Here is a 26,010-nt window from a genome sequence, read left to right as displayed (position 1 = left end):
AAAAAGCATCGTTAGGGACTCTCTAGAGCGCTTCATGGCAACGTTTCTCCTAGATACGATGATGCGATGTTTACCAAAGAGATTAACTGCTCGAGAGAACGCGATCAGGATGTTCCTAAAACCGATGTGCCGGTCTGCAGCTCAGAAACTGCTTGTACATGTAACGGCCAAGATCGCCGCTGTTACTGAAAACCCGTTTGTGTCTAACCCTCTAAAAACTATGACATGTTTCTTTCAGAAGCAGCAGCCTCGGGACCCAATTCCTGCATACATGGTGTAAGCAAACAATGTGAAACTTGGTTTCAGAAACAGATGTGAAACTTGATTTAAGAAACAGAAGTGAAACTTGATTTAAGAAACAGAAGTGAAACCTGATTTAGGAAACGATCGACAGGACTTCAGAAAACTCTGTGAAGCTTGATTTAAGAAACAGATGTGAAAGTTGGTTTAAGAAACGATCGACACGACTTCAGAAAGCTATGTGAAACTTGATTTAAGAGAAACCAGTTCGGCTGATGTGGAAGACTCCGACCATGTAGAAATGGAGCCTGTTTTGCCTTCCTCGAGGACTGACAGTTGAAACGATCAATGGAATGATCAGCACAAACAGAAAATATTACTGTTACTGTAATATTATGTGATATCCTCTATATCTAAGATATATATTATATATATGATGTAAGATAAGATATATATTAAATATATAATGTAATATATATTATATAACATGTACTCTCTCTCTATATACATATGTATCACGTAATGTATATATATAATGTAATATAATATTGCTGTTACTGGAAAGATGACCGCAAGAAGTTGATTTTTTATCTACCAGAAGTTTTCTTCGCTGTGTTTTAAGTCGGCGATCTGCTTTGATCGTTTTGTTCGCTTCTGCTGTTTTGAGAAGAACGATTTGAAAGTGAGCCAAATAAAGTGTTCTTAAATGGAATGCGGTGTCTGGCCTCTTTGTGTGCTGAGGTCTGTGTGGGCTCAGGGCCAGGGTCTCTGCTCTGGGCCCTCCAGGAGGGTGGGTCAGTGGAACAGAGTCCTGGTCAGGCGTGGGGTGGAGACCTCTCTGGGGCCTAGGGCGGCCTGCCCAGGGGCTTGAGTCTGGATGTGGTTCAGGGAAGGGGGGAGGGGAGGCCCAGAGGCTACAAGTGCAGCTCAGAGTCCTGAGGGCCTGGGAGAACCTCCTGCCTCAGGAGGCCACTCTCCAGGGAGGCTGAGTCTCATGGTGGGTGGTCTGAGGGGCAGTATCTGACCCGAGGACGAGGACGGGGCTAGGAATTGGACCAGGGGACAAATGGCAGCCGGGAGGAGAAAGCGGGGAAATGACAGTGCACGGGGAAACCTCCCGGAGGCTTCCTGATGTCAACTGCTTGGTCGCTGACACCCCGGAGGCCCAGATCCAGCCCTTCGTCAAATGTTGTCCACGTCTTCTCAGGTGGCTGCGCTGCGAGCCCCCGCTGGCGAAAAGTCCTCCGACCCGGACTGATCTGGGCCTGTTCCTTTGAAGGCGGAAGTTTGGAATGCCAACACCCAACCGAGCCTTCTGGCAAAACCAAGTAATCAACAGGCACGGGGACTGAACAATTGAAACAGCTCCTTAGACTGTGCTGTTCCTCTGAGGGGTGAAAGACATCCGACCGACCAGGCAAAGAGCTCTGAGCTTTCGAGAGGCACCCCGCCCCCAAAGTCTGCCCCAGTCATCTAGGGTTCCAGGTCCCCGCCCTCAGCCCTGTCCTCACCTCCTTGGGCTCTGCGACGTCCAAGGACATCCTGCCCTCTACGCCTTCCACCTGGCACCCCCACGCCCACCTGCACTTCCTTCCCTCCTTCCAGGCTGCTCCGCAGCCTCTACTTGGTGCGTCCTTCTCAGGCCCTTGCACCTAATTCCCTGGGGCGCTTCCTCCGTTGGAGGCTCAGGAGAAGAGGTCTTGGGGAACTAGGGAGGTGACAGTCTGCTTTTGGAGGTCACTCCCCGGTGAGGCTGACACTGCTGCACTCGGATCCCGCTTGGACGACAAGGTGCGCTTCCTCACCCTGCTCAGAGCCCACACGGGAGACCCTGGCCCTCACGCTGGAAACCGAGATCCCTGACCAGAGCTCCCCCCACCGCCCCCGCCTTCAGCCCCCTCTCCATTCCCACCCCTCCTCCAGGTGGCATGTCAGCACCTTCTTCCATTCTGAGCCCCAGCTCTCTGCCTCCCTCCCTCCTTCCCTGGAATCCCCTCTTGCCTCCGCTCCAGCCTTCTGCCCCAAGTGGACCCCTATGCCCTCCAATTCGCCTTGCTCCTTAGACTCTGGTCCCTACTGGACTCCAATCACCCTCTCCTCACTCCTGGAGGGAGGAGCAGGAGATGGAGGGCAGGCAGGAGCACGCAGCCCTCTCAGCTGCTGCAGCTCAGTCATTTCCTCGGGAGGGTCGTGCCTTCCCCCACTGCCCCCAGAGCTTCAAGTTCTTCCCAATTCAGTGCTTCAGGCTGAGGCCTCTCAGTTCTGTTCCCTGACCGAGCGCTCCATCACTTCTCTGTCCCCATCCCACTGGGGCAGCAGTGCTGGACGGCCCAACTTCCCCTGAACCCCTAGGTCTTCAGAATGCTCAGTGCTCCCCTTTCCCCATCAATGTGTAGGCCGAGTTCTGCCTTCCTTGTCAGCTAAGGGGCCCTGCTCTGCGGCTCCAGGGTCCTGAGGATGGATCCTCTGCCGGGAGGTGGCAACAGGTGCAGGACGGAGACATGCAGGGCCAGCTGGGAGCCACCCTTGTGTCTGCAGGTGGTCCTGTGGGGGAGGAACCCTGGCAATGACTGAACTTCCTGCTCCATTGGGTGTGGGCAGTGTGTGCCCTGGGGACTTCAGAGAGCGTGCACAGGCCTTTTCTAAGTTGGCAGGACAGGCATTGGAGTTGGGAATTGGAGGTTCCCCTTGAGGTCACTGTCCCCCCGAAATCCCACTCATTTGGGATGCAGCCTGCAAATGCTGCACCCTGAAGGGCGCCCGGCCGGTGCCGAGGCCCAGGCGCTGGCGGCCCAGCACAGGGACGCTCTGCACTTGTGGCCGCTGCGGAGAGACAGAGTTCTTGGATGGGAAGACTGAGCCCGCATGCTCAGCAGCAGCCAGCTCCCTCAGCTCCTCACTCCTACCGGGAGCACCCCCATCCCTCTGAGGCACCTGCCCCTGTCCCCAGCCCCATCCCACCTCTCACAGCAGTCTGGGAGCTGACTGCCCCAGGGACTTCCTGAAGGCCCTTGCTCTCTTTGCTCTGCTCCCGAAGCCTGCTGGGCGGAGGCCAGCATCTCATAGGAACCATCTTCTGAGCCTTTGGCTTTTCACTTCATTTTCCTTTTTCTTGCGCGTTTTGTTCTTTGTCTTACTTTTAAAAGTGGCTAGGTGGCTCGCTGACAGCCACCCTTCTCCGCTTTTTCACTTGAAGCACTTTTGCCCTTCCCATTTGCCCACAAGTCCCACTTCCCCTGCTTCTTGGCAGCTTTCCAGAAAGTGCTTACACTGTCGCTTATCCACGTTTTCCAATTTCCATTCTCATTTCTCCTTCAGGGCGTGAGTGTTTTTAAAAAACAAAAAAAAAGGCTTGATTCCAAAGAGATGGTGTCTCTCTGCTTTTCCTCCCGCTCCGTCTTCTCAGCTAACACTCCAGTGTTCCCAGAACGCTCCATCTTGGCGTCTTTCTGCAGTTGGCACTCTGGACTGCTATGGTGCAGACATTCGTCGATGTTCCAGGTTGTCTTGAAAGAATGGATTACAATACGACATCTGCCTAGGTCTCTCGATCCAGTTTCCTGCCTTGTTCCAGTGTTCCGTGTCCTCACTGATTTCTCGGCCTGCTTCACCGAAGAGTTACTGAGACTTCGGCTCTAATCTCCCAGCAAACGGGTGAATTCCAAGTGGCGTTTTCAAGAGATGTGTCAACCTAGTCCACGTTTGCCCGGAACGCCTGCCCACTTTCTGGGATCACATGAAGCCATCCGGGGTCGTGTAGTGACTGTTCCTACAGCAACATGTTGTCGTGGGCATCCATTCCCCCAGGGCCAATTCGAGGAACTCCAGGGTTTCCTTTGGGTATTCTGGGAGCTGTGACACTCGGGGGCCTTCCAGCCCCTGGGAGAGACTGCCCCTGCCGGGACTGGCCAGTTCCTAAAGACGGTGAACGGCTGTCTTGGGGGCTGGCCTTTCTGGTGCTAGACAACTTCTTCTTTCTCGTTTTCAAATGTTTGGGAGCCTTTGTGGCCTCCGTGGCTTCAAATGAACATTTCCTAGCAGGCAAATCCAAGGGGATTGGGGCGGCTTTCTTGAGACACTACTAGCTCCTTTTCCAAGGCTCCTAAGCCAAGCCAGTCTTTTCCCTGCCCTGAATTGTCCCAGGGCCAGATCCCAGGCCACCAGACACCGCCCCTCTCGCTCCCCCCTCCAGGACGATTCCGATTGGACGACTTTCAACTGTTTGCTCCGCCCCACCACGGAGCCCTTCCTGGAAACCCCAATAAAGGCTCTGTCTCAGGCCCTCCCCTCTCACTCTTCTCCGTCAACCCTCCCCAGGCCTGCGGCTTCTCCTGGGTCCCTGCCTGCTGCGTGGCGCCTCTCCCGACCGAAGGAGCGGTGAGTAGCTTTCAACATTTTTTAAGTAGCGTTGGCCTCATTATGATTTCCAAGGATTCCATCATCTCTTCTCTAAAAAGCATCGTTAGGGACTCTCTAGAGCGCTTCATGGCAACGTTTCTCCTAGATACGATGATGCGATGTTTACCAAAGAGATTAACTGCTCGAGAGAACGCGATCAGGATGTTCCTAAAACCGATGTGCCGGTCTGCAGCTCAGAAACTGCTTGTACATGTAACGGCCAAGATCGCCGCTGTTACTGAAAACCCGTTTGTGTCTAACCCTCTAAAAACTATGACATGTTTCTTTCAGAAGCAGCAGCCTCGGGACCCAATTCCTGCATACATGGTGTAAGCAAACAATGTGAAACTTGGTTTCAGAAACAGATGTGAAACTTGATTTAAGAAACAGAAGTGAAACTTGATTTAAGAAACAGAAGTGAAACCTGATTTAGGAAACGATCGACAGGACTTCAGAAAACTCTGTGAAGCTTGATTTAAGAAACAGATGTGAAAGTTGGTTTAAGAAACGATCGACACGACTTCAGAAAGCTATGTGAAACTTGATTTAAGAGAAACCAGTTCGGCTGATGTGGAAGACTCCGACCATGTAGAAATGGAGCCTGTTTTGCCTTCCTCGAGGACTGACAGTTGAAACGATCAATGGAATGATCAGCACAAACAGAAAATATTACTGTTACTGTAATATTATGTGATATCCTCTATATCTAAGATATATATTATATATATGATGTAAGATAAGATATATATTAAATATATAATGTAATATATATTATATAACATGTACTCTCTCTCTATATACATATGTATCACGTAATGTATATATATAATGTAATATAATATTGCTGTTACTGGAAAGATGACCGCAAGAAGTTGATTTTTTATCTACCAGAAGTTTTCTTCGCTGTGTTTTAAGTCGGCGATCTGCTTTGATCGTTTTGTTCGCTTCTGCTGTTTTGAGAAGAACGATTTGAAAGTGAGCCAAATAAAGTGTTCTTAAATGGAATGCGGTGTCTGGCCTCTTTGTGTGCTGAGGTCTGTGTGGGCTCAGGGCCAGGGTCTCTGCTCTGGGCCCTCCAGGAGGGTGGGTCAGTGGAACAGAGTCCTGGTCAGGCGTGGGGTGGAGACCTCTCTGGGGCCTAGGGCGGCCTGCCCAGGGGCTTGAGTCTGGATGTGGTTCAGGGAAGGGGGGAGGGGAGGCCCAGAGGCTACAAGTGCAGCTCAGAGTCCTGAGGGCCTGGGAGAACCTCCTGCCTCAGGAGGCCACTCTCCAGGGAGGCTGAGTCTCATGGTGGGTGGTCTGAGGGGCAGTATCTGACCCGAGGACGAGGACGGGGCTAGGAATTGGACCAGGGGACAAATGGCAGCCGGGAGGAGAAAGCGGGGAAATGACAGTGCACGGGGAAACCTCCCGGAGGCTTCCTGATGTCAACTGCTTGGTCGCTGACACCCCGGAGGCCCAGATCCAGCCCTTCGTCAAATGTTGTCCACGTCTTCTCAGGTGGCTGCGCTGCGAGCCCCCGCTGGCGAAAAGTCCTCCGACCCGGACTGATCTGGGCCTGTTCCTTTGAAGGCGGAAGTTTGGAATGCCAACACCCAAGCGAGCCTTCTGGCAAAACCAAGTAATCAACAGGCACGGGGACTGAACAATTGAAACAGCTCCTTAGACTGTGCTGTTCCTCTGAGGGGTGAAAGACATCCGACCGACCAGGCAAAGAGCTCTGAGCTTTCGAGAGGCACCCCGCCCCCAAAGTCTGCCCCAGTCATCTAGGGTTCCAGGTCCCCGCCCTCAGCCCTGTCCTCACCTCCTTGGGCTCTGCGACGTCCAAGGACATCCTGCCCTCTACGCCTTCCACCTGGCACCCCCACGCCCACCTGCACTTCCTTCCCTCCTTCCAGGCTGCTCCGCAGCCTCTACTTGGTGCGTCCTTCTCAGGCCCTTGCACCTAATTCCCTGGGGCGCTTCCTCCGTTGGAGGCTCAGGAGAAGAGGTCTTGGGGAACTAGGGAGGTGACAGTCTGCTTTTGGAGGTCACTCCCCGGTGAGGCTGACACTGCTGCACTCGGATCCCGCTTGGACGACAAGGTGCGCTTCCTCACCCTGCTCAGAGCCCACACGGGAGACCCTGGCCCTCACGCTGGAAACCGAGATCCCTGACCAGAGCTCCCCCCACCGCCCCCGCCTTCAGCCCCCTCTCCATTCCCACCCCTCCTCCAGGTGGCATGTCAGCACCTTCTTCCATTCTGAGCCCCAGCTCTCTGCCTCCCTCCCTCCTTCCCTGGAATCCCCTCTTGCCTCCGCTCCAGCCTTCTGCCCCAAGTGGACCCCTATGCCCTCCAATTCGCCTTGCTCCTTAGACTCTGGTCCCTACTGGACTCCAATCACCCTCTCCTCACTCCTGGAGGGAGGAGCAGGAGATGGAGGGCAGGCAGGAGCACGCAGCCCTCTCAGCTGCTGCAGCTCAGTCATTTCCTCGGGAGGGTCGTGCCTTCCCCCACTGCCCCCAGAGCTTCAAGTTCTTCCCAATTCAGTGCTTCAGGCTGAGGCCTCTCAGTTCTGTTCCCTGACCGAGCGCTCCATCACTTCTCTGTCCCCATCCCACTGGGGCAGCAGTGCTGGACGGCCCAACTTCCCCTGAACCCCTAGGTCTTCAGAATGCTCAGTGCTCCCCTTTCCCCATCAATGTGTAGGCCGAGTTCTGCCTTCCTTGTCAGCTAAGGGGCCCTGCTCTGCGGCTCCAGGGTCCTGAGGATGGATCCTCTGCCGGGAGGTGGCAACAGGTGCAGGACGGAGACATGCAGGGCCAGCTGGGAGCCACCCTTGTGTCTGCAGGTGGTCCTGTGGGGGAGGAACCCTGGCAATGACTGAACTTCCTGCTCCATTGGGTGTGGGCAGTGTGTGCCCTGGGGACTTCAGAGAGCGTGCACAGGCCTTTTCTAAGTTGGCAGGACAGGCATTGGAGTTGGGAATTGGAGGTTCCCCTTGAGGTCACTGTCCCCCCGAAATCCCACTCATTTGGGATGCAGCCTGCAAATGCTGCACCCTGAAGGGCGCCCGGCCGGTGCCGAGGCCCAGGCGCTGGCGGCCCAGCACAGGGACGCTCTGCACTTGTGGCCGCTGCGGAGAGACAGAGTTCTTGGATGGGAAGACTGAGCCCGCATGCTCAGCAGCAGCCAGCTCCCTCAGCTCCTCACTCCTACCGGGAGCACCCCCATCCCTCTGAGGCACCTGCCCCTGTCCCCAGCCCCATCCCACCTCTCACAGCAGTCTGGGAGCTGACTGCCCCAGGGACTTCCTGAAGGCCCTTGCTCTCTTTGCTCTGCTCCCGAAGCCTGCTGGGCGGAGGCCAGCATCTCATAGGAACCATCTTCTGAGCCTTTGGCTTTTCACTTCATTTTCCTTTTTCTTGCGCGTTTTGTTCTTTGTCTTACTTTTAAAAGTGGCTAGGTGGCTCGCTGACAGCCACCCTTCTCCGCTTTTTCACTTGAAGCACTTTTGCCCTTCCCATTTGCCCACAAGTCCCACTTCCCCTGCTTCTTGGCAGCTTTCCAGAAAGTGCTTACACTGTCGCTTATCCACGTTTTCCAATTTCCATTCTCATTTCTCCTTCAGGGCGTGAGTGTTTTTAAAAAACAAAAAAAAAGGCTTGATTCCAAAGAGATGGTGTCTCTCTGCTTTTCCTCCCGCTCCGTCTTCTCAGCTAACACTCCAGTGTTCCCAGAACGCTCCATCTTGGCGTCTTTCTGCAGTTGGCACTCTGGACTGCTATGGTGCAGACATTCGTCGATGTTCCAGGTTGTCTTGAAAGAATGGATTACAATACGACATCTGCCTAGGTCTCTCGATCCAGTTTCCTGCCTTGTTCCAGTGTTCCGTGTCCTCACTGATTTCTCGGCCTGCTTCACCGAAGAGTTACTGAGACTTCGGCTCTAATCTCCCAGCAAACGGGTGAATTCCAAGTGGCGTTTTCAAGAGATGTGTCAACCTAGTCCACGTTTGCCCGGAACGCCTGCCCACTTTCTGGGATCACATGAAGCCATCCGGGGTCGTGTAGTGACTGTTCCTACAGCAACATGTTGTCGTGGGCATCCATTCCCCCAGGGCCAATTCGAGGAACTCCAGGGTTTCCTTTGGGTATTCTGGGAGCTGTGACACTCGGGGGCCTTCCAGCCCCTGGGAGAGACTGCCCCTGCCGGGACTGGCCAGTTCCTAAAGACGGTGAACGGCTGTCTTGGGGGCTGGCCTTTCTGGTGCTAGACAACTTCTTCTTTCTCGTTTTCAAATGTTTGGGAGCCTTTGTGGCCTCCGTGGCTTCAAATGAACATTTCCTAGCAGGCAAATCCAAGGGGATTGGGGCGGCTTTCTTGAGACACTACTAGCTCCTTTTCCAAGGCTCCTAAGCCAAGCCAGTCTTTTCCCTGCCCTGAATTGTCCCAGGGCCAGATCCCAGGCCACCAGACACCGCCCCTCTCGCTCCCCCCTCCAGGGTGATTCCGATTGGACGACTTTCAACTGTTTGCTCCGCCCCACCACGGAGCCCTTCCTGGAAACCCCAATAAAGGCTCTGTCTCAGGCCCTCCCCTCTCACTCTTCTCCGCCAACCCTCCCCAGGCCTGCGGCTTCTCCTGGGTCCCTGCCTGCTGCGTGGCGCCTCTCCCGACCGAAGGAGCGGTGAGTAGCTTTCAACATTTTTTAAGTAGCGTTGGCCTCATTATGATTTCCAAGGATTCCATCATCTCTTCTCTAAAAAGCATCGTTAGGGACTCTCTAGAGCGCTTCATGGCAACGTTTCTCCTAGATACGATGATGCGATGTTTACCAAAGAGATTAACTGCTCGAGAGAACGCGATCAGGATGTTCCTAAAACCGATGTGCCGGTCTGCAGCTCAGAAACTGCTTGTACATGTAACGGCCAAGATCCCGCTGTTACTGAAAACCCGTTTGTGTCTAACCCTCTAAAAACTATGACATGTTTCTTTCAGAAGCAGCAGCCTCGGGACCCAATTCCTGCATACATGGTGTAAGCAAACAATGTGAAACTTGGTTTCAGAAACAGATGTGAAACTTGATTTAAGAAACAGAAGTGAAACTTGATTTAAGAAACAGAAGTGAAACCTGATTTAGGAAACGATCGACAGGACTTCAGAAAACTCTGTGAAGCTTGATTTAAGAAACAGATGTGAAAGTTGGTTTAAGAAACGATCGACACGACTTCAGAAAGCTATGTGAAACTTGATTTAAGAGAAACCAGTTCGGCTGATGTGGAAGACTCCGACCATGTAGAAATGGAGCCTGTTTTGCCTTCCTCGAGGACTGACAGTTGAAACGATCAATGGAATGATCAGCACAAACAGAAAATATTACTGTTACTGTAATATTATGTGATATCCTCTATATCTAAGATATATATTATATATATGATGTAAGATAAGATATATATTAAATATATAATGTAATATATATTATATAACATGTACTCTCTCTCTATATACATATGTATCACGTAATGTATATATATAATGTAATATAATATTGCTGTTACTGGAAAGATGACCGCAAGAAGTTGATTTTTTATCTACCAGAAGTTTTCTTCGCTGTGTTTTAAGTCGGCGATCTGCTTTGATCGTTTTGTTCGCTTCTGCTGTTTTGAGAAGAACGATTTGAAAGTGAGCCAAATAAAGTGTTCTTAAATGGAATGCGGTGTCTGGCCTCTTTGTGTGCTGAGGTCTGTGTGGGCTCAGGGCCAGGGTCTCTGCTCTGGGCCCTCCAGGAGGGTGGGTCAGTGGAACAGAGTCCTGGTCAGGCGTGGGGTGGAGACCTCTCTGGGGCCTAGGGCGGCCTGCCCAGGGGCTTGAGTCTGGATGTGGTTCAGGGAAGGGGGGAGGGGAGGCCCAGAGGCTACAAGTGCAGCTCAGAGTCCTGAGGGCCTGGGAGAACCTCCTGCCTCAGGAGGCCACTCTCCAGGGAGGCTGAGTCTCATGGTGGGTGGTCTGAGGGGCAGTATCTGACCCGAGGACGAGGACGGGGCTAGGAATTGGACCAGGGGACAAATGGCAGCCGGGAGGAGAAAGCGGGGAAATGACAGTGCACGGGGAAACCTCCCGGAGGCTTCCTGATGTCAACTGCTTGGTCGCTGACACCCCGGAGGCCCAGATCCAGCCCTTCGTCAAATGTTGTCCACGTCTTCTCAGGTGGCTGCGCTGCGAGCCCCCGCTGGCGAAAAGTCCTCCGACCCGGACTGATCTGGGCCTGTTCCTTTGAAGGCGGAAGTTTGGAATGCCAACACCCAACCGAGCCTTCTGGCAAAACCAAGTAATCAACAGGCACGGGGACTGAACAATTGAAACAGCTCCTTAGACTGTGCTGTTCCTCTGAGGGGTGAAAGACATCCGACCGACCAGGCAAAGAGCTCTGAGCTTTCGAGAGGCACCCCGCCCCCAAAGTCTGCCCCAGTCATCTAGGGTTCCAGGTCCCCGCCCTCAGCCCTGTCCTCACCTCCTTGGGCTCTGCGACGTCCAAGGACATCCTGCCCTCTACGCCTTCCACCTGGCACCCCCACGCCCACCTGCACTTCCTTCCCTCCTTCCAGGCTGCTCCGCAGCCTCTACTTGGTGCGTCCTTCTCAGGCCCTTGCACCTAATTCCCTGGGGCGCTTCCTCCGTTGGAGGCTCAGGAGAAGAGGTCTTGGGGAACTAGGGAGGTGACAGTCTGCTTTTGGAGGTCACTCCCCGGTGAGGCTGACACTGCTGCACTCGGATCCCGCTTGGACGACAAGGTGCGCTTCCTCACCCTGCTCAGAGCCCACACGGGAGACCCTGGCCCTCACGCTGGAAACCGAGATCCCTGACCAGAGCTCCCCCCACCGCCCCCGCCTTCAGCCCCCTCTCCATTCCCACCCCTCCTCCAGGTGGCATGTCAGCACCTTCTTCCATTCTGAGCCCCAGCTCTCTGCCTCCCTCCCTCCTTCCCTGGAATCCCCTCTTGCCTCCGCTCCAGCCTTCTGCCCCAAGTGGACCCCTATGCCCTCCAATTCGCCTTGCTCCTTAGACTCTGGTCCCTACTGGACTCCAATCACCCTCTCCTCACTCCTGGAGGGAGGAGCAGGAGATGGAGGGCAGGCAGGAGCACGCAGCCCTCTCAGCTGCTGCAGCTCAGTCATTTCCTCGGGAGGGTCGTGCCTTCCCCCACTGCCCCCAGAGCTTCAAGTTCTTCCCAATTCAGTGCTTCAGGCTGAGGCCTCTCAGTTCTGTTCCCTGACCGAGCGCTCCATCACTTCTCTGTCCCCATCCCACTGGGGCAGCAGTGCTGGACGGCCCAACTTCCCCTGAACCCCTAGGTCTTCAGAATGCTCAGTGCTCCCCTTTCCCCATCAATGTGTAGGCCGAGTTCTGCCTTCCTTGTCAGCTAAGGGGCCCTGCTCTGCGGCTCCAGGGTCCTGAGGATGGATCCTCTGCCGGGAGGTGGCAATAGGTGCAGGACGGAGACATGCAGGGCCAGCTGGGAGCCACCCTTGTGTCTGCAGGTGGTCCTGTGGGGGAGGAACCCTGGCAATGACTGAACTTCCTGCTCCATTGGGTGTGGGCAGTGTGTGCCCTGGGGACTTCAGAGAGCGTGCACAGGCCTTTTCTAAGTTGGCAGGACAGGCATTGGAGTTGGGAATTGGAGGTTCCCCTTGAGGTCACTGTCCCCCCGAAATCCCACTCATTTGGGATGCAGCCTGCAAATGCTGCACCCTGAAGGGCGCCCGGCCGGTGCCGAGGCCCAGGCGCTGGCGGCCCAGCACAGGGACGCTCTGCACTTGTGGCCGCTGCGGAGAGACAGAGTTCTTGGATGGGAAGACTGAGCCCGCATGCTCAGCAGCAGCCAGCTCCCTCAGCTCCTCACTCCTACCGGGAGCACCCCCATCCCTCTGAGGCACCTGCCCCTGTCCCCAGCCCCATCCCACCTCTCACAGCAGTCTGGGAGCTGACTGCCCCAGGGACTTCCTGAAGGCCCTTGCTCTCTTTGCTCTGCTCCCGAAGCCTGCTGGGCGGAGGCCAGCATCTCATAGGAACCATCTTCTGAGCCTTTGGCTTTTCACTTCATTTTCCTTTTTCTTGCGCGTTTTGTTCTTTGTCTTACTTTTAAAAGTGGCTAGGTGGCTCGCTGACAGCCACCCTTCTCCGCTTTTTCACTTGAAGCACTTTTGCCCTTCCCATTTGCCCACAAGTCCCACTACCCCTGCTTCTTGGGAGCTTTCCAGAAAGTGCTTACACTGTCGCTGATCCGTGTTTTCCAATTTCCATTCTCATTTCTCCTTCAGGGCGTGAGTGTTTTTAAAAAACAAAAAAAAAGGCTTGATTCCAAAGAGATGGTGTCTCTCTGCTTTTCCTCCCGCTCCGTCTTCTCAGCTAACACTCCAGTGTTCCCAGAACGCTCCATCTTGGCGTCTTTCTGCAGTTGGCACTCTGGACTGCTATGGTGCAGACATTCGTCGATGTTCCAGGTTGTCTTGAAAGAATGGATTACAATACGACATCTGCCTAGGTCTCTCGATCCAGTTTCCTGCCTTGTTCCAGTGTTCCGTGTCCTCACTGATTTCTCGGCCTGCTTCACCGAAGAGTTACTGAGACTTCGGCTCTAATCTCCCAGCAAACGGGTGAATTCCAAGTGGCGTTTTCAAGAGATGTGTCAACCTAGTCCACGTTTGCCCGGAACGCCTGCCCACTTTCTGGGATCACATGAAGCCATCCGGGGTCGTGTAGTGACTGTTCCTACAGCAACATGTTGTCGTGGGCATCCATTCCCCCAGGGCCAATTCGAGGAACTCCAGGGTTTCCTTTGGGTATTCTGGGAGCTGTGACACTCGGGGGCCTTCCAGCCCCTGGGAGAGACTGCCCCTGCCGGGACTGGCCAGTTCCTAAAGACGGTGAACGGCTGTCTTGGGGGCTGGCCTTTCTGGTGCTAGACAACTTCTTCTTTCTCGTTTTCAAATGTTTGGGAGCCTTTGTGGCCTCCGTGGCTTCAAATGAACATTTCCTAGCAGGCAAATCCAAGGGGATTGGGGCGGCTTTCTTGAGACACTACTAGCTCCTTTTCCAAGGCTCCTAAGCCAAGCCAGTCTTTTCCCTGCCCTGAATTGTCCCAGGGCCAGATCCCAGGCCACCAGACACCGCCCCTCTCGCTCCCCCCTCCAGGACGATTCCGATTGGACGACTTTCAACTGTTTGCTCCGCCCCACCACGGAGCCCTTCCTGGAAACCCCAATAAAGGCTCTGTCTCAGGCCCTCCCCTCTCACTCTTCTCCGCCAACCCTCCCCAGGCCTGCGGCTTCTCCTGGGTCCCTGCCTGCTGCGTGGCGCCTCTCCCGACCGAAGGAGCGGTGAGTAGCTTTCAACATTTTTTAAGTAGCGTTGGCCTCATTATGATTTCCAAGGATTCCATCATCTCTTCTCTAAAAAGCATCGTTAGGGACTCTCTAGAGCGCTTCATGGCAACGTTTCTCCTAGATACGATGATGCGATGTTTACCAAAGAGATTAACTGCTCGAGAGAACGCGATCAGGATGTTCCTAAAACCGATGTGCCGGTCTGCAGCTCAGAAACTGCTTGTACATGTAACGGCCAAGATCGCCGCTGTTACTGAAAACCCGTTTGTGTCTAACCCTCTAAAAACTATGACATGTTTCTTTCAGAAGCAGCAGCCTCGGGACCCAATTCCTGCATACATGGTGTAAGCAAACAATGTGAAACTTGGTTTCAGAAACAGATGTGAAACTTGATTTAAGAAACAGAAGTGAAACTTGATTTAAGAAACAGAAGTGAAACCTGATTTAGGAAACGATCGACAGGACTTCAGAAAACTCTGTGAAGCTTGATTTAAGAAACAGATGTGAAAGTTGGTTTAAGAAACGATCGACACGACTTCAGAAAGCTATGTGAAACTTGATTTAAGAGAAACCAGTTCGGCTGATGTGGAAGACTCCGACCATGTAGAAATGGAGCCTGTTTTGCCTTCCTCGAGGACTGACAGTTGAAACGATCAATGGAATGATCAGCACAAACAGAAAATATTACTGTTACTGTAATATTATGTGATATCCTCTATATCTAAGATATATATTATATATATGATGTAAGATAAGATATATATTAAATATATAATGTAATATATATTATATAACATGTACTCTCTCTCTATATACATATGTATCACGTAATGTATATATATAATGTAATATAATATTGCTGTTACTGGAAAGATGACCGCAAGAAGTTGATTTTTTATCTACCAGAAGTTTTCTTCGCTGTGTTTTAAGTCGGCGATCTGCTTTGATCGTTTTGTTCGCTTCTGCTGTTTTGAGAAGAACGATTTGAAAGTGAGCCAAATAAAGTGTTCTTAAATGGAATGCGGTGTCTGGCCTCTTTGTGTGCTGAGGTCTGTGTGGGCTCAGGGCCAGGGTCTCTGCTCTGGGCCCTCCAGGAGGGTGGGTCAGTGGAACAGAGTCCTGGTCAGGCGTGGGGTGGAGACCTCTCTGGGGCCTAGGGCGGCCTGCCCAGGGGCTTGAGTCTGGATGTGGTTCAGGGAAGGGGGGAGGGGAGGCCCAGAGGCTACAAGTGCAGCTCAGAGTCCTGAGGGCCTGGGAGAACCTCCTGCCTCAGGAGGCCACTCTCCAGGGAGGCTGAGTCTCATGGTGGGTGGTCTGAGGGGCAGTATCTGACCCGAGGACGAGGACGGGGCTAGGAATTGGACCAGGGGACAAATGGCAGCCGGGAGGAGAAAGCGGGGAAATGACAGTGCACGGGGAAACCTCCCGGAGGCTTCCTGATGTCAACTGCTTGGTCGCTGACACCCCGGAGGCCCAGATCCAGCCCTTCGTCAAATGTTGTCCACGTCTTCTCAGGTGGCTGCGCTGCGAGCCCCCGCTGGCGAAAAGTCCTCCGACCCGGACTGATCTGGGCCTGTTCCTTTGAAGGCGGAAGTTTGGAATGCCAACACCCAACCGAGCCTTCTGGCAAAACCAAGTAATCAACAGGCACGGGGACTGAACAATTGAAACAGCTCCTTAGACTGTGCTGTTCCTCTGAGGGGTGAAAGACATCCGACCGACCAGGCAAAGAGCTCTGAGCTTTCGAGAGGCACCCCGCCCCCAAAGTCTGCCCCAGTCATCTAGGGTTCCAGGTCCCCGCCCTCAGCCCTGTCCTCACCTCCTTGGGCTCTGCGACGTCCAAGGACATCCTGCCCTCTACGCCTTCCACCTGGCACCCCCACGCCCACCTGCACTTCCTTCCCTCCTTCCAGGCTGCTCCGCAGCCTCTACTTGGTGCGTCCTTCTCAGGCCCTTGCACCTAATTCCCTGGGGCGCTTCCTCCGTTGGAGGCTCAGGAGAAGAGGTCTTGGGGAACTAGGGAGGTGACAGTCTGCTTTTGGAGGTCACTCCCCGGTGAGGCTGACACTGCTGCACTCGGATCCCGCTTGGACGACAAGGTGCGCTTCCTCACCCTGCTCAGAGCCCACACGGGAGACCCTGGCCCTCACGCTGGAAACCGAGATCCCTGACCAGAGCTCCCCCCACCGCCCCCGCCTTCAGCCCCCTCTCCATTCCCACCCCTCCTCCAGGTGGCATGTCAGCACCTTCTTCCATTCTGAGCCCCAGCTCTCTGCCTCCCTCCCTCCTTCCCTGGAATCCCCTCTTGCCTCCGCTCCAGCCTTCTGCCCCAAGTGGACCCCTATGCCCTCCAATTCGCCTTGCTCCTTAGACTCTGGTCCCTACTGGACTCCAATCACCCTCTCCTCACTCCTGGAGGGAGGAGCAGGAGATGGAGGGCAGGCAGGAGCACGCAGCCCTCTCAGCTGCTGCAGCTCAGTCATTTCCTCGGGAGGGTCGTGCCTTCCCCCACTGCCCCCAGAGCTTCAAGTTCTTCCCAATTCAGTGCTTCAGGCTGAGGCCTCTCAGTTCTGTTCCCTGACCGAGCGCTCCATCACTTCTCTGTCCCCATCCCACTGGGGCAGCAGTGCTGGACGGCCCAACTTCCCCTGAACCCCTAGGTCTTCAGAATGCTCAGTGCTCCCCTTTCCCCATCAATGTGTAGGCCGAGTTCTGCCTTCCTTGTCAGCTAAGGGGCCCTGCTCTGCGGCTCCAGGGTCCTGAGGATGGATCCTCTGCCGGGAGGTGGCAATAGGTGCAGGACGGAGACATGCAGGGCCAGCTGGGAGCCACCCTTGTGTCTGCAGGTGGTCCTGTGGGGGAGGAACCCTGGCAATGACTGAACTTCCTGCTCCATTGGGTGTGGGCAGTGTGTGCCCTGGGGACTTCAGAGAGCGTGCACAGGCCTTTTCTAAGTTGGCAGGACAGGCATTGGAGTTGGGAATTGGAGGTTCCCCTTGAGGTCACTGTCCCCCCGAAATCCCACTCATTTGGGATGCAGCCTGCAAATGCTGCACCCTGAAGGGCGCCCGGCCGGTGCCGAGGCCCAGGCGCTGGCGGCCCAGCACAGGGACGCTCTGCACTTGTGGCCGCTGCGGAGAGACAGAGTTCTTGGATGGGAAGACTGAGCCCGCATGCTCAGCAGCAGCCAGCTCCCTCAGCTCCTCACTCCTACCGGGAGCACCCCCATCCCTCTGAGGCACCTGCCCCTGTCCCCAGCCCCATCCCACCTCTCACAGCAGTCTGGGAGCTGACTGCCCCAGGGACTTCCTGAAGGCCCTTGCTCTCTTTGCTCTGCTCCCGAAGCCTGCTGGGCGGAGGCCAGCATCTCATAGGAACCATCTTCTGAGCCTTTGGCTTTTCACTTCATTTTCCTTTTTCTTGCGCGTTTTGTTCTTTGTCTTACTTTTAAAAGTGGCTAGGTGGCTCGCTGACAGCCACCCTTCTCCGCTTTTTCACTTGAAGCACTTTTGCCCTTCCCATTTGCCCACAAGTCCCACTACCCCTGCTTCTTGGGAGCTTTCCAGAAAGTGCTTACACTGTCGCTGATCCGTGTTTTCCAATTTCCATTCTCATTTCTCCTTCAGGGCGTGAGTGTTTTTAAAAAACAAAAAAAAAGGCTTGATTCCAAAGAGATGGTGTCTCTCTGCTTTTCCTCCCGCTCCGTCTTCTCAGCTAACACTCCAGTGTTCCCAGAACGCTCCATCTTGGCGTCTTTCTGCAGTTGGCACTCTGGACTGCTATGGTGCAGACATTCGTCGATGTTCCAGGTTGTCTTGAAAGAATGGATTACAATACGACATCTGCCTAGGTCTCTCGATCCAGTTTCCTGCCTTGTTCCAGTGTTCCGTGTCCTCACTGATTTCTCGGCCTGCTTCACCGAAGAGTTACTGAGACTTCGGCTCTAATCTCCCAGCAAACGGGTGAATTCCAAGTGGCGTTTTCAAGAGATGTGTCAACCTAGTCCACGTTTGCCCGGAACGCCTGCCCACTTTCTGGGATCACATGAAGCCATCCGGGGTCGTGTAGTGACTGTTCCTACAGCAACATGTTGTCGTGGGCATCCATTCCCCCAGGGCCAATTCGAGGAACTCCAGGGTTTCCTTTGGGTATTCTGGGAGCTGTGACACTCGGGGGCCTTCCAGCCCCTGGGAGAGACTGCCCCTGCCGGGACTGGCCAGTTCCTAAAGACGGTGAACGGCTGTCTTGGGGGCTGGCCTTTCTGGTGCTAGACAACTTCTTCTTTCTCGTTTTCAAATGTTTGGGAGCCTTTGTGGCCTCCGTGGCTTCAAATGAACATTTCCTAGCAGGCAAATCCAAGGGGATTGGGGCGGCTTTCTTGAGACACTACTAGCTCCTTTTCCAAGGCTCCTAAGCCAAGCCAGTCTTTTCCCTGCCCTGAATTGTCCCAGGGCCAGATCCCAGGCCACCAGACACCGCCCCTCTCGCTCCCCCCTCCAGGACGATTCCGATTGGACGACTTTCAACTGTTTGCTCCGCCCCACCACGGAGCCCTTCCTGGAAACCCCAATAAAGGCTCTGTCTCAGGCCCTCCCCTCTCACTCTTCTCCGCCAACCCTCCCCAGGCCTGCGGCTTCTCCTGGGTCCCTGCCTGCTGCGTGGCGCCTCTCCCGACCGAAGGAGCGGTGAGTAGCTTTCAACATTTTTTAAGTAGCGTTGGCCTCATTATGATTTCCAAGGATTCCATCATCTCTTCTCTAAAAAGCATCGTTAGGGACTCTCTAGAGCGCTTCATGGCAACGTTTCTCCTAGATACGATGATGCGATGTTTACCAAAGAGATTAACTGCTCGAGAGAACGCGATCAGGATGTTCCTAAAACCGATGTGCCGGTCTGCAGCTCAGAAACTGCTTGTACATGTAACGGCCAAGATCGCCGCTGTTACTGAAAACCCGTTTGTGTCTAACCCTCTAAAAACTATGACATGTTTCTTTCAGAAGCAGCAGCCTCGGGACCCAATTCCTGCATACATGGTGTAAGCAAACAATGTGAAACTTGGTTTCAGAAACAGATGTGAAACTTGATTTAAGAAACAGAAGTGAAACTTGATTTAAGAAACAGAAGTGAAACCTGATTTAGGAAACGATCGACAGGACTTCAGAAAACTCTGTGAAGCTTGATTTAAGAAACAGATGTGAAAGTTGGTTTAAGAAACGATCGACACGACTTCAGAAAGCTATGTGAAACTTGATTTAAGAGAAACCAGTTCGGCTGATGTGGAAGACTCCGACCATGTAGAAATGGAGCCTGTTTTGCCTTCCTCGAGGACTGACAGTTGAAACGATCAATGGAATGATCAGCACAAACAGAAAATATTACTGTTACTGTAATATTATGTGATATCCTCTATATCTAAGATATATATTATATATATGATGTAAGATAAGATATATATTAAATATATAATGTAATATATATTATATAACATGTACTCTCTCTCTATATACATATGTATCACGTAATGTATATATATAATGTAATATAATATTGCTGTTACTGGAAAGATGACCGCAAGAAGTTGATTTTTTATCTACCAGAAGTTTTCTTCGCTGTGTTTTAAGTCGGCGATCTGCTTTGATCGTTTTGTTCGCTTCTGCTGTTTTGAGAAGAACGATTTGAAAGTGAGCCAAATAAAGTGTTCTTAAATGGAATGCGGTGTCTGGCCTCTTTGTGTGCTGAGGTCTGTGTGGGCTCAGGGCCAGGGTCTCTGCTCTGGGCCCTCCAGGAGGGTGGGTCAGTGGAACAGAGTCCTGGTCAGGCGTGGGGTGGAGACCTCTCTGGGGCCTAGGGCGGCCTGCCCAGGGGCTTGAGTCTGGATGTGGTTCAGGGAAGGGGGGAGGGGAGGCCCAGAGGCTACAAGTGCAGCTCAGAGTCCTGAGGGCCTGGGAGAACCTCCTGCCTCAGGAGGCCACTCTCCAGGGAGGCTGAGTCTCATGGTGGGTGGTCTGAGGGGCAGTATCTGACCCGAGGACGAGGACGGGGCTAGGAATTGGACCAGGGGACAAATGGCAGCCGGGAGGAGAAAGCGGGGAAATGACAGTGCACGGGGAAACCTCCCGGAGGCTTCCTGATGTCAACTGCTTGGTCGCTGACACCCCGGAGGCCCAGATCCAGCCCTTCGTCAAATGTTGTCCACGTCTTCTCAGGTGGCTGCGCTGCGAGCCCCCGCTGGCGAAAAGTCCTCCGACCCGGACTGATCTGGGCCTGTTCCTTTGAAGGCGGAAGTTTGGAATGCCAACACCCAACCGAGCCTTCTGGCAAAACCAAGTAATCAACAGGCACGGGGACTGAACAATTGAAACAGCTCCTTAGACTGTGCTGTTCCTCTGAGGGGTGAAAGACATCCGACCGACCAGGCAAAGAGCTCTGAGCTTTCGAGAGGCACCCCGCCCCCAAAGTCTGCCCCAGTCATCTAGGGTTCCAGGTCCCCGCCCTCAGCCCTGTCCTCACCTCCTTGGGCTCTGCGACGTCCAAGGACATCCTGCCCTCTACGCCTTCCACCTGGCACCCCCACGCCCACCTGCACTTCCTTCCCTCCTTCCAGGCTGCTCCGCAGCCTCTACTTGGTGCGTCCTTCTCAGGCCCTTGCACCTAATTCCCTGGGGCGCTTCCTCCGTTGGAGGCTCAGGAGAAGAGGTCTTGGGGAACTAGGGAGGTGACAGTCTGCTTTTGGAGGTCACTCCCCGGTGAGGCTGACACTGCTGCACTCGGATCCCGCTTGGACGACAAGGTGCGCTTCCTCACCCTGCTCAGAGCCCACACGGGAGACCCTGGCCCTCACGCTGGAAACCGAGATCCCTGACCAGAGCTCCCCCCACCGCCCCCGCCTTCAGCCCCCTCTCCATTCCCACCCCTCCTCCAGGTGGCATGTCAGCACCTTCTTCCATTCTGAGCCCCAGCTCTCTGCCTCCCTCCCTCCTTCCCTGGAATCCCCTCTTGCCTCCGCTCCAGCCTTCTGCCCCAAGTGGACCCCTATGCCCTCCAATTCGCCTTGCTCCTTAGACTCTGGTCCCTACTGGACTCCAATCACCCTCTCCTCACTCCTGGAGGGAGGAGCAGGAGATGGAGGGCAGGCAGGAGCACGCAGCCCTCTCAGCTGCTGCAGCTCAGTCATTTCCTCGGGAGGGTCGTGCCTTCCCCCACTGCCCCCAGAGCTTCAAGTTCTTCCCAATTCAGTGCTTCAGGCTGAGGCCTCTCAGTTCTGTTCCCTGACCGAGCGCTCCATCACTTCTCTGTCCCCATCCCACTGGGGCAGCAGTGCTGGACGGCCCAACTTCCCCTGAACCCCTAGGTCTTCAGAATGCTCAGTGCTCCCCTTTCCCCATCAATGTGTAGGCCGAGTTCTGCCTTCCTTGTCAGCTAAGGGGCCCTGCTCTGCGGCTCCAGGGTCCTGAGGATGGATCCTCTGCCGGGAGGTGGCAACAGGTGCAGGACGGAGACATGCAGGGCCAGCTGGGAGCCACCCTTGTGTCTGCAGGTGGTCCTGTGGGGGAGGAACCCTGGCAATGACTGAACTTCCTGCTCCATTGGGTGTGGGCAGTGTGTGCCCTGGGGACTTCAGAGAGCGTGCACAGGCCTTTTCTAAGTTGGCAGGACAGGCATTGGAGTTGGGAATTGGAGGTTCCCCTTGAGGTCACTGTCCCCCCGAAATCCCACTCATTTGGGATGCAGCCTGCAAATGCTGCACCCTGAAGGGCGCCCGGCCGGTGCCGAGGCCCAGGCGCTGGCGGCCCAGCACAGGGACGCTCTGCACTTGTGGCCGCTGCGGAGAGACAGAGTTCTTGGATGGGAAGACTGAGCCCGCATGCTCAGCAGCAGCCAGCTCCCTCAGCTCCTCACTCCTACCGGGAGCACCCCCATCCCTCTGAGGCACCTGCCCCTGTCCCCAGCCCCATCCCACCTCTCACAGCAGTCTGGGAGCTGACTGCCCCAGGGACTTCCTGAAGGCCCTTGCTCTCTTTGCTCTGCTCCCGAAGCCTGCTGGGCGGAGGCCAGCATCTCATAGGAACCATCTTCTGAGCCTTTGGCTTTTCACTTCATTTTCCTTTTTCTTGCGCGTTTTGTTCTTTGTCTTACTTTTAAAAGTGGCTAGGTGGCTCGCTGACAGCCACCCTTCTCCGCTTTTTCACTTGAAGCACTTTTGCCCTTCCCATTTGCCCACAAGTCCCACTACCCCTGCTTCTTGGGAGCTTTCCAGAAAGTGCTTACACTGTCGCTGATCCGTGTTTTCCAATTTCCATTCTCATTTCTCCTTCAGGGCGTGAGTGTTTTTAAAAAACAAAAAAAAAGGCTTGATTCCAAAGAGATGGTGTCTCTCTGCTTTTCCTCCCGCTCCGTCTTCTCAGCTAACACTCCAGTGTTCCCAGAACGCTCCATCTTGGCGTCTTTCTGCAGTTGGCACTCTGGACTGCTATGGTGCAGACATTCGTCGATGTTCCAGGTTGTCTTGAAAGAATGGATTACAATACGACATCTGCCTAGGTCTCTCGATCCAGTTTCCTGCCTTGTTCCAGTGTTCCGTGTCCTCACTGATTTCTCGGCCTGCTTCACCGAAGAGTTACTGAGACTTCGGCTCTAATCTCCCAGCAAACGGGTGAATTCCAAGTGGCGTTTTCAAGAGATGTGTCAACCTAGTCCACGTTTGCCCGGAACGCCTGCCCACTTTCTGGGATCACATGAAGCCATCCGGGGTCGTGTAGTGACTGTTCCTACAGCAACATGTTGTCGTGGGCATCCATTCCCCCAGGGCCAATTCGAGGAACTCCAGGGTTTCCTTTGGGTATTCTGGGAGCTGTGACACTCGGGGGCCTTCCAGCCCCTGGGAGAGACTGCCCCTGCCGGGACTGGCCAGTTCCTAAAGACGGTGAACGGCTGTCTTGGGGGCTGGCCTTTCTGGTGCTAGACAACTTCTTCTTTCTCGTTTTCAAATGTTTGGGAGCCTTTGTGGCCTCCGTGGCTTCAAATGAACATTTCCTAGCAGGCAAATCCAAGGGGATTGGGGCGGCTTTCTTGAGACACTACTAGCTCCTTTTCCAAGGCTCCTAAGCCAAGCCAGTCTTTTCCCTGCCCTGAATTGTCCCAGGGCCAGATCCCAGGCCACCAGACACCGCCCCTCTCGCTCCCCCCTCCAGGACGATTCCGATTGGACGACTTTCAACTGTTTGCTCCGCCCCACCACGGAGCCCTTCCTGGAAACCCCAATAAAGGCTCTGTCTCAGGCCCTCCCCTCTCACTCTTCTCCGCCAACCCTCCCCAGGCCTGCGGCTTCTCCTGGGTCCCTGCCTGCTGCGTGGCGCCTCTCCCGACCGAAGGAGCGGTGAGTAGCTTTCAACATTTTTTAAGTAGCGTTGGCCTCATTATGATTTCCAAGGATTCCATCATCTCTTCTCTAAAAAGCATCGTTAGGGACTCTCTAGAGCGCTTCATGGCAACGTTTCTCCTAGATACGATGATGCGATGTTTACCAAAGAGATTAACTGCTCGAGAGAACGCGATCAGGATGTTCCTAAAACCGATGTGCCGGTCTGCAGCTCAGAAACTGCTTGTACATGTAACGGCCAAGATCGCCGCTGTTACTGAAAACCCGTTTGTGTCTAACCCTCTAAAAACTATGACATGTTTCTTTCAGAAGCAGCAGCCTCGGGACCCAATTCCTGCATACATGGTGTAAGCAAACAATGTGAAACTTGGTTTCAGAAACAGATGTGAAACTTGATTTAAGAAACAGAAGTGAAACTTGATTTAAGAAACAGAAGTGAAACCTGATTTAGGAAACGATCGACAGGACTTCAGAAAACTCTGTGAAGCTTGATTTAAGAAACAGATGTGAAAGTTGGTTTAAGAAACGATCGACACGACTTCAGAAAGCTATGTGAAACTTGATTTAAGAGAAACCAGTTCGGCTGATGTGGAAGACTCCGACCATGTAGAAATGGAGCCTGTTTTGCCTTCCTCGAGGACTGACAGTTGAAACGATCAATGGAATGATCAGCACAAACAGAAAATATTACTGTTACTGTAATATTATGTGATATCCTCTATATCTAAGATATATATTATATATATGATGTAAGATAAGATATATATTAAATATATAATGTAATATATATTATATAACATGTACTCTCTCTCTATATACATATGTATCACGTAATGTATATATATAATGTAATATAATATTGCTGTTACTGGAAAGATGACCGCAAGAAGTTGATTTTTTATCTACCAGAAGTTTTCTTCGCTGTGTTTTAAGTCGGCGATCTGCTTTGATCGTTTTGTTCGCTTCTGCTGTTTTGAGAAGAACGATTTGAAAGTGAGCCAAATAAAGTGTTCTTAAATGGAATGCGGTGTCTGGCCTCTTTGTGTGCTGAGGTCTGTGTGGGCTCAGGGCCAGGGTCTCTGCTCTGGGCCCTCCAGGAGGGTGGGTCAGTGGAACAGAGTCCTGGTCAGGCGTGGGGTGGAGACCTCTCTGGGGCCTAGGGCGGCCTGCCCAGGGGCTTGAGTCTGGATGTGGTTCAGGGAAGGGGGGAGGGGAGGCCCAGAGGCTACAAGTGCAGCTCAGAGTCCTGAGGGCCTGGGAGAACCTCCTGCCTCAGGAGGCCACTCTCCAGGGAGGCTGAGTCTCATGGTGGGTGGTCTGAGGGGCAGTATCTGACCCGAGGACGAGGACGGGGCTAGGAATTGGACCAGGGGACAAATGGCAGCCGGGAGGAGAAAGCGGGGAAATGACAGTGCACGGGGAAACCTCCCGGAGGCTTCCTGATGTCAACTGCTTGGTCGCTGACACCCCGGAGGCCCAGATCCAGCCCTTCGTCAAATGTTGTCCACGTCTTCTCAGGTGGCTGCGCTGCGAGCCCCCGCTGGCGAAAAGTCCTCCGACCCGGACTGATCTGGGCCTGTTCCTTTGAAGGCGGAAGTTTGGAATGCCAACACCCAAGCGAGCCTTCTGGCAAAACCAAGTAATCAACAGGCACGGGGACTGAACAATTGAAACAGCTCCTTAGACTGTGCTGTTCCTCTGAGGGGTGAAAGACATCCGACCGACCAGGCAAAGAGCTCTGAGCTTTCGAGAGGCACCCCGCCCCCAAAGTCTGCCCCAGTCATCTAGGGTTCCAGGTCCCCGCCCTCAGCCCTGTCCTCACCTCCTTGGGCTCTGCGACGTCCAAGGACATCCTGCCCTCTACGCCTTCCACCTGGCACCCCCACGCCCACCTGCACTTCCTTCCCTCCTTCCAGGCTGCTCCGCAGCCTCTACTTGGTGCGTCCTTCTCAGGCCCTTGCACCTAATTCCCTGGGGCGCTTCCTCCGTTGGAGGCTCAGGAGAAGAGGTCTTGGGGAACTAGGGAGGTGACAGTCTGCTTTTGGAGGTCACTCCCCGGTGAGGCTGACACTGCTGCACTCGGATCCCGCTTGGACGACAAGGTGCGCTTCCTCACCCTGCTCAGAGCCCACACGGGAGACCCTGGCCCTCACGCTGGAAACCGAGATCCCTGACCAGAGCTCCCCCCACCGCCCCCGCCTTCAGCCCCCTCTCCATTCCCACCCCTCCTCCAGGTGGCATGTCAGCACCTTCTTCCATTCTGAGCCCCAGCTCTCTGCCTCCCTCCCTCCTTCCCTGGAATCCCCTCTTGCCTCCGCTCCAGCCTTCTGCCCCAAGTGGACCCCTATGCCCTCCAATTCGCCTTGCTCCTTAGACTCTGGTCCCTACTGGACTCCAATCACCCTCTCCTCACTCCTGGAGGGAGGAGCAGGAGATGGAGGGCAGGCAGGAGCACGCAGCCCTCTCAGCTGCTGCAGCTCAGTCATTTCCTCGGGAGGGTCGTGCCTTCCCCCACTGCCCCCAGAGCTTCAAGTTCTTCCCAATTCAGTGCTTCAGGCTGAGGCCTCTCAGTTCTGTTCCCTGACCGAGCGCTCCATCACTTCTCTGTCCCCATCCCACTGGGGCAG

Source organism: Equus caballus, chromosome 10 (genome assembly GCF_041296265.1).
Source record: "Equus caballus isolate H_3958 breed thoroughbred chromosome 10, TB-T2T, whole genome shotgun sequence".
NCBI classification, from domain to species: Eukaryota; Metazoa; Chordata; class Mammalia; order Perissodactyla; family Equidae; genus Equus; species Equus caballus.
This window is presented reverse-complemented; position numbering follows the sequence as displayed.